The sequence below is a fragment of the Mauremys reevesii genome, linkage group 7 (genome assembly GCF_016161935.1).
Source record: "Mauremys reevesii isolate NIE-2019 linkage group 7, ASM1616193v1, whole genome shotgun sequence".
Lineage (NCBI taxonomy): Eukaryota > Metazoa > Chordata > Testudines > Geoemydidae > Mauremys > Mauremys reevesii.
The window spans coordinates 42380333-42389428 of NC_052629.1; positions in this window are offsets into that span (position 1 = coordinate 42380333).

Sequence of the window (9096 nt, forward strand, 5' to 3'; positions counted from 1 at the left end):
CACTTTGGCTGTGGGGATGGTGTTCAACATCCAAGCTTTTTTTTCCCCATAACTTACATTTTCTCTCTGGAAACCTGGTCTGGAGCTGCAGCTACTGTTAGGGCTTCAGACTAAATGGACCATATCACATCTCTTTCCCCCAACGCATCCTGGCGGGAAGATAGTAAATGCAGAGAATTTTTTTTTCCAGTCAAGATTATACAATTATTGCAGCATCACCCCCAATCTTATACTTTTTCGCTAGGTCCTTTAGATTTCAGCAAGTTACACCATGAAATATCCAAACTGTCTCTATTTTTGCTACATCTCCTCCAGTCATAAAGAAATACAAATCTTAAGCCTTTTTCTAAATGTCTGAGCTATTGGACACTGATGGATAATAGATTTTCTGCAGCATCTTTCCCTCTCCATTGTCTCCCATCTGTCTCTGCTTTCAGTCTAGTTAGTCCTCTTTGGGTTAAATAAGCCATTTGTAGTTTTGTTGTGGGTTTCTCTCTTTCTTTGGCTGTTTTGTCATGAAAAACATCCCCAAAGAGTCTCTGTGATTTACTGCAGTGTTAACAAATGTCAGAGCTTGGGAGCATTGCAGGAATGGTGCGCTGGCAGCCTGCCTGGACAAACACACTAAAAGTCAGTCCTGGCTTGGATACTTGAGGAATTAGTGTCCGTACAACGATGCATTAAATACAGAGAGAAAGATGTAGATTTTTACAAGTGAGGCTTGAAAGGTTCCTCGGGGCCATTTAACATATGTCGCCTGTGCTGTTGAATTCAACACTGCACCTGCCTTTCCTGTTCATTGGAAGCCAAGCTCCTGCTTAGAAGGGCTCTTCCTCCTTCCCCTGCCTCCCATTTTGGGAGACACACAGAACTATTGTCTGAACTGAACTTGGAGACCGTGAGGTTGCAAGTCAGCTTTCAGCCAGCTGGAAATGAAACAGCACCACCTCCTCATGTCTGCACCCACCACCACTGTGTACTGGGACCTCACGATCAGTTCAGGCTCTGCCATCCAAGGCTTCTCTCTACTGGTCGGAAAATGACTTTGACTTAAACCTGGTAGCTGAAGAATTAGTCTCCCTGTGCCTCTCATGATGGGAGTTGAGAATAAATGGGAGTGAGCAGATGAATCCAAACACTGTTTATCTCAGGCTTGACCAGCACGTTTCCTGACAGCAATTTTGATTAAATGTATCCGTGTCCACACCCTACATGCTGTTGTAATAATCTTTGTACAAAGTATGCCTTGTGAGGTAGCATCTGAAAACTCATAATTTGCTGGTCAATATTGTCCTGATAAAAGATGTGTGGCAACGTTGTATATGAAGTTACAAGATTTCCCTGTAGGATGTTGTTGACACATGTTCCAAACCACAGCAGAAGATGGCAAACAGGTCTCTCTCAAACAAAGGAATGTGTACTCTGCTTCATTTGCATTTAAGCAGTAAATGGAGTCATAAACAGGAAAGGAATGAAAGACACTCCAACAGGTAAAGAAAAGCAGCGGGGAATATCCTTTCCTATAGACCCTATCTCCAGAATCTCAGCTGGAAATGTTTTCCAAAGGGGAGACTGATCCTATGAAAAGGGGGACAAACACCACAAGGCACCCACTCCTCTCTCTCTCTGTCCATCGATTCACCTCATGAGAAGGGACAAAGGAAGCAGCCATTAAATAGAAGAAGGGGTCCTGGCCTCAGAAACTGGAGCAGTACGATTGTTGAGAGTATGTGGTCAGAGAAACTTTACTTTGAATTTAGGTTTGAATATAGTTTGTCAGGCACTAGTTGCATTTTATCCTTATTTTTCTTGTAACCATTTCTGGTGTTTATGCTTCATTACTTGTGTTCACTTAAAATCTATCTCTTGCTAATTAATAAAGTTGTTTTACCATTTTATCTAATCCAGTGTGTTTAAATTGAAGTGTCTGGGCAACTCAATTTGGGGTAACAACATGTGCATAGAAATAGACTTTATATGAATTTGTATTGCCCGAGAGAGCTGGGCAGTACTGGACATACATTTCTGGGGGGAAATCTAGAACTGAGGGTGTGTTGGGGTCATCCTGCAATATAACCCAGGCTGGCAAGAGCCAAGGTATGGCTGGCTGCAACACATACACAGACATAGCTGGGAGTGACTTGCATGCTGGAGGCAGTTTGTGAGTAGTCCAGACTGGAGCTACAGCAGCAAAGCATTGTAAAGGGCACCCCAGGTTAGAGGGGCAGGTACTCATTTGTCTGGATTGTACCCTGGGTATGTCACTGCAATAGCCCCCAACTAAACACTGTAGTAGTTCCCTAGACTGAATTCTAAGATGAGGTCTCTGCTCCATGTAACAGGGTGGCAAGATCTGTGACCTAGTGCAGAGGTGCAGGGCTCTTCCATTGCTGTCAGCAGGACCTTTAGAACCCTGTATAAATCTGCTGAGCAAGTGCTGCTCACTCACTGTGGTAAATGCCTCTTGTTCCCTACAGAGATGTATAAGTTGGGTATTTAGTGTCTAGTCAGAGAAAACTAAGGGCCACAGCAGGCAAGTCCTACAGTAAATCCTAGAAGCAGCTGAACTTAGTGAGAAAGCCTAGGCTGAGATTCATTATAATTTGAGATACCAACAAAGACAACCCCACAAAGGGGCTACATTTTGACTTTATGCAGCATGTGCAGTACCTGTAGCAGGGTGGGAACTGCACTCACTCACCCCTACCATGGAGCATTGAGGCTTGAGTGCAGTCAGGTTCCTGTAGAATCACTGCTCCCTGTTTCTCGGGGTCACAAAGGGGTCAGCCACACACTGCTTCTGTGTGAGATTCAGGAGGTCAGGCGGTGAGCTACAGCTCTTCGAGTAGCAGGGTTTGTGCTAGGGTGCCAAATGAGAAAAGCAGGAGGTGCTGTGGGTCAGGACTGAGGTGCACTGGCAGAGCTGCCTTTGGGGACATTTTATGCAAAAATGGCTCTGAACCTGCATAGCAGCAGCCCCTACAGAGACAGAGAAAGCAAACTAGAGAAATGTTGGTCTGTCTAATTAATTCAAAAAATGCACAGTATTTCCTCCTCTGCAGCCATCTTCTCCCTATCCTTCATTACTGGAACACTTCTTCCATGCAGGACTAAATGTTTGTCCATCCTGCTGTTCTCCTCCGTTCTGGTATTGTCATTTGCAGATATCCCAAATGCCAAATTATGAAACTGTATTTTGCGTGTGTGTTTTCAAAGGTTAATTTCTCCTCTGACAGTTTCTGCTGTACAGATTTCTCTGGTGTTGTCCACTTGGATGCACTGACGAGGGCTGTCCTGTGCCAAGCTTGGCATTCTCAGGCTGACAGAGAATGTCCAGGCAATGTTCCCTCTCCATTGCCAGATAATAATATTGAGCCCAAAAAGAGCCCTGGGGAACCTGATGAAGCAAAACTTCTTTCCAAAGCAGACAAGTTCCTATGAACACACTAGGTTTAATATGAGGACAGTTCTAAAAGAAAGTCACAAACCTGAGAATTCTGGGTGCAGGTGATGCAAACTGATTCTATGTAAGTGCTGCTCATCGTGACGAGAGACTCTTAGCTAGTATATATAATGCAACTTAATAAAATCATCAAGATTCTTATCAACCAGCTTAGACAATGTTACCTTAATGTACTTTTGTGTCTTCCTTGTAATGTACGTCTTCACATTTTTAGCATGTCGTGGGCTCCTCCATTGAAAGGACTGAGGGGCATGGCTTCAGAGACCAAAGGTTATCTTCCATTTTAGAAGACAGGGTTGTGGACTGTAGGGGGCACATCAGACTGGTTGGTTGCAACTTCCTGCAAGTTTTCATTGCTGTGTTATGTAACATAAGTAAATAACTTAATGATTAAATACAAGCTGTTTGTGCCTTAAAGAATAATACTAGCTTCTTCCAGCAGGAATTGCTGAAAGCACAGCTGCAATGACATTACTTACATGAGACTCTTCAGTTGTTCCATGTCTTTGTCTTTCCCTGGTATTAGAGAGACAAGGTGGGTGAGGTAATATCTTTTGTTGAACCAACTTCTGTTGGTGAGACAGACAAGCTTTTGAGCCACACAGAGCTCTTGTTAGTATCAGCCTTGGACTACAGGGCATTAGCACTTCCAAATGATCTTTTTGTGTGGAGTGTTATTGTCCAGTGTTAGAGGAAAACACGAATATAGACAGTTTGCACTTGGCCAGACAACCTATCCACCTGCCTAGACGTAACAAGAGAATAGTTCACTGTAACCACATGGTTTTTGTGCCCAGCAGGAATTATCTGTCTGTTTAATGGATTATCCACACAGACAAGGCAAACTTCAGGAAGTGAAAGTGCATTTGGGTACAATGAACAGAGCCATGGTGCCGTAGAATCAGATTCAGGCAACAAGAAGCATTGTTTCTGTTTTTCTTAAGAAAAGGACTGGTGAGAAGGAAATATATCTGCTCCAAACAAACACATAAAGCCAGCTCCTCCAGTGTGATGCTGCTGCTTTGCACCATAGTGGCATGATCTGACCACAAAATTAATTCAATCGACTCAAGGGGGATCATTGCAGTCTAAGGGTATGTCTACACTACGGGACTATTCCGAATTTCCATAAACCGGTTTTGTAAAACAGATTGTATAAAATCGAGTGCGCGCGGCCACACTAAACACATTAAATCGGTGGTGTGCGTCCGCGGTCCGAGGCTAGCATCGACTTCTGGAGCGTTGCACTGTGGGTAGCTATTCCATAGCTATCCCATAGTTCCCGCAGCCTCCCCCGCCCCTTGGAATTTCCGGGTTGAGATCCCAGTGCCTGATGGGGCAAAAATCATTGTCGCGGGTGGTTCTGGGTAAATGTCGTCAGTCACTCCTTCCTCTGGGAAAGCAACGGCAGACAAGCATTTCGCACCTTTTTTCCCTGGATTGCCCTGGCAGATGCCATAGCATGGCAATCATGGAGCCTGTTTTGCCTTTTGTGACTGTCACCGTATGTGTACTAGATGCCGCTGACAGAGGCGATTCAGCAGCGCTACACAGCAGCATGCTTTTGCTTTTGCATGACAGCAGAGATGGTTATCAGCCATACTGTACCATCTACCAATCCATAAATTGGTAAAAAGATGAGCATGGTTACCAGTCGTTTTGCACCATTTGCTGCTGTCATAAGTGCCCCTGGCTGCTCTTAGCCAGGGCGCAAAAGCCAAAATTGGGAATGACTCCCAGAGTCAATCCCTCCTTTTTGGTATCTAAAAATAGAATCAGTCCTGGCTAGAATATGGGCAAGTGTACTAGAGAACCACTGTATCAGAGAGTGCAGCTGCTCTGTGTCAGATCCTGCAGAAATTATGAGCTGTATGCTATTCACAGGGGGTGCGCATGCAACAACCCCACCTGTTGATTCCGTTCTTCCCCCAGCCTTCCTGGGCTACTGTAGCATTGTCCCCCCACTTGTGTGATGAAGTAATAAAGAATGCAGGAATAAGACACACTGACTTGTTAGTGAGAAATGAGTGGAAGGCAGCCTCCAGCTGCTATGATAGTCCAGACAGGACAGTAAGGAGTGTGGAGCAGAGGAGCCCAGCATCCCTCTGCTAGTCCAGGGGCAATTGAATCTTTTTTTTACACATGAAGGGTGGGGGCTGACAGAGCTCAGCCCCCTGTTGCTATGACAATGATGGTTATCAGCCATACTGTACCATCTACCAGGAAAAATTAGGGCCAGGCACCCTTGATAGACCTCACCGATGCTAGTCAGCATGGTTACCAGTCCTTTTGCACTGCCCCATGTGCCAATAGGCTGATGACGAGGACGGATACCAGTCGTATTGCACCATCAGCCACCCATGGCGGGGGGGAGCAAGGATGTTGGTGTTGAGTGCTGCAGCATCAGGTCTATCTGCAGCATTCAGTAAAGATAGGGTGACATGTTAAAGAGTCAAGAGAGGATTGTTTTCCCTTTCACTTCTGGGGGTGGGTGGGGGGGTGCGTAAATTGCCGAGCTATGCCCTGACCCACCGCGGACACTGTGTTTGACCCTAGAAGCATTTGGAGCTCAGCCAAGAATGCAAATACTTTTCGGAGACTGCAGGAACTGTGGGATAGCTTGAGTCCTCCAGTCCATGAGCGTCCATTTGATTCTTGGGCTTTCCGTTATGTTTGTCACGCAGCAGTGCGCTGAGCCCCTGCTATGGCGTCTGTCTGGAGATTTTTTAAAAATGATTTTGAATTTTGTCTTCTGTAACGGAGCGCTGATAGAACAGATTTGCCTGCCCTTACAGCAATCACGTTCGCATCGTCCATGCGGGAGCTCTTTCTTTATTTTTTGATTTTTAACTGCATCACCACCCGTGCTGATCGGAGCTCCACGCTGGGCAAACAGGAAATATTCAAAAGTTCGCGGGGCTTTTCCTGTCTACCTGGCCACTGCATCCGAGTTCAGATTGCTGTCCAGAGCGGTCAGTGGTGCACTGTGGGATACCGCCCGGAGGCCAATACCGTCGATCTGCGGCCACACTAACCCTAATCCGATATGGTAATTCCGATATTAGTGCTACTCCTCTCGTTACAGAAACCGGTTTAAAGAGCCCTTTATACCGATATAAAGGGCCCCTTTAGTGTGGCCCTTTGTGGCGTTAAATCGGTTTTACGCTCCTAAAACCGGTTTAAACGCCTAGTGTAGACCAGGCTTAAGAGTGATCCTACAGTCTAAGAGCCCCAACATCAGCTCTACACCCCAAACACCTGCCCTGCTGCTTGCTTTGCAGAGGAAAGCGGTTGTGATGAGATAAAAAGGGGCCTGGTTAGGATTCCCCAGCACTACATTGATGTTCAGCAGCATGTTCAGATCCTTGTAGTCAGGGGTAGTCAATAGGCAGACCACGGACCAAAGCCAGATCACCAGATGCTTTTGAACGTATCCTGAAATCGTTTTTATTTACTTTCTCCTCCCCCCGCTCCCCAGAGTCTGGACCTTGACCAAAAAATGTGGACCTTGACAAAAAAAAATGGATCACCCTGCTTGTAGCCTTTATAGTGCAGTGTAAATTGGATCACCACCAACTCTCATTCTTTCTGGTCCAATAGTCACCATTTGAAAAGAAAATAGTCAACTTCTTGTTTTGAAATTGTTTAAAGTATTGATATTGTCACACAGACCTCTTCATAATAGCAATAGGGTACTACTGACTGGTTAATTTACAGTACATTCCCTCTTTCCCTAGGTTAGGTCTCCAAATATTGATTTATCTCTTTATAATCTGATGAGCAAAATCTTCCAGATTATATTTCTATCTACGTAAAAAAACCCAACAGCAAGACATGTAAAATAGCATATCTTGTGCTTCCCTCAGTGGCTTCAGCAGGAAACTAACACTGTTGCCCAGGCTATGCTGACAGCAGTTGCTAATGCCGGATTGTGAGCTTAAAGATGTTTGAGCACCTGAGGCGCTCTACAAGGTGAAGTTGTTGTTCTAACTGGGTTCTAATTCTTGGTGAATTTTGTTTTCTAAGGTCCTGAAAATTGCTGAATTGGCAGCCAGAGAGAGTGAAATGGTTTAATTATGCCAAGAACAAAGGCAGTGCAGGCAGGGGCCATGCAAGCTTTCCCACACAGTAGAGGCGGCTACGTTCATTCCACATCCATTTGAAACATGAGGCAGAGTAAATATCTTGCCAAATGAAAAGGCCAAAAATCAGGCAGAAAGATTATTTCCAAGCTTCTAAGAGCTACAAAGAATGGAGATTTCCGAATCTATTGTAAAAACATTTGATTAAGATATCTCTTTTATTATGGCAATATAAAAAATATCCACTGAGTCTGGTTTCTACATCTAAGCCAAAGACGACACAGGAGATAAAGATAAATTGCCACTCCCTGCTACTACAGCACCGGTAGCAATACCTAGGGAATTTCTAATACAGTTCAGTTTACCAGCAAAGCCATAGAAAGGCTGGAGGGCTGACTACTGTTCTGTGATTCAGTCCAAGATTTCACATGTCCAGTCCCCTGCCTCTGACAATCTGCTATTCCCACTAAGGCTGATAGCCCCAATATCCTGCTGTATTTAAGGCAGCCTAAAAGTCTCAGGTCAGCAGTGCATCCTTGTAGTAAGTGATCAGAAAAGGCTGTAATGGGAATGATTCCAGAAGTGACCTTAGCAAAGAAGACATTTCTATTAATCCAATGATTCCCCAATGGCTGCCCTCAGTGACAGCAACAGAAATAGACTTTGGAGATTGTCTTTGTGTATACAGGCAGGTGCCCTTTAAAAGAATCAGGGAACAAACCTGTTTGGAAAAAAACCACCTTTTCCATCCACTAAACCAAATGGACAGCAAAGTAGTGAAGCCCTTCCAATTATATAACGGGTAAATGAGTTAAGTACATAAACTTCCTGTGCACTTGTAAGGAAAATGTGACAGAAATATTGAGCTGATGAAAGAATCGTTCTGTTGAATATATATGTTTTTCAATGCACAAAACCAAAGTATATTGCATAAAAACAAATGAGCCCCCTGGAACACAGTCCTGGTTAATGGGAATGACCTGTCAAAAAGGGTTTCCAGGAAAAGTATTAGAGATAAGCAGCAGCATCCTGATATATGTAGGTTCTGGGAGGATCCCTCTCTGCTTTCCCATTGGTACATAATTATGGATGATCTATTGGATCCTGGAGATGTTCTTCAGCTCAAAAGGCAGATCACTTGTTTGAGGAAAGCTTGGCTGACCCACGGGCTTGTTCCCCTCACCAGTACATTCTGCTTTGCATGTAATGAGGAATGTGGTGGTCTTGACACCTTAGAAACACTGTTATAACTGGTCAGTGCTCAGCACCCAGCAGATCCGGCTCCCATTGTAAATAGAAGCTTTTGGATGCTGAGCACCTCTGAACACTTGGTCCAATGAGAAATCGATGATCCTTCTTCACCCAATCCCAGTTTCCATACATCAAAATGCAGAAATAACACATGGCCAAGTGTCTTCACCTGATGAACTGGAACCCCTCAGAGCTATGACCTGTGGTGAAATTCTGGCTTCATTAAAATCCTTTGCAAAACTCCCACTGACATCAATCAGGCCAGGATTTCACCCCCAGTGAGCACCGACAGTCTGAGAT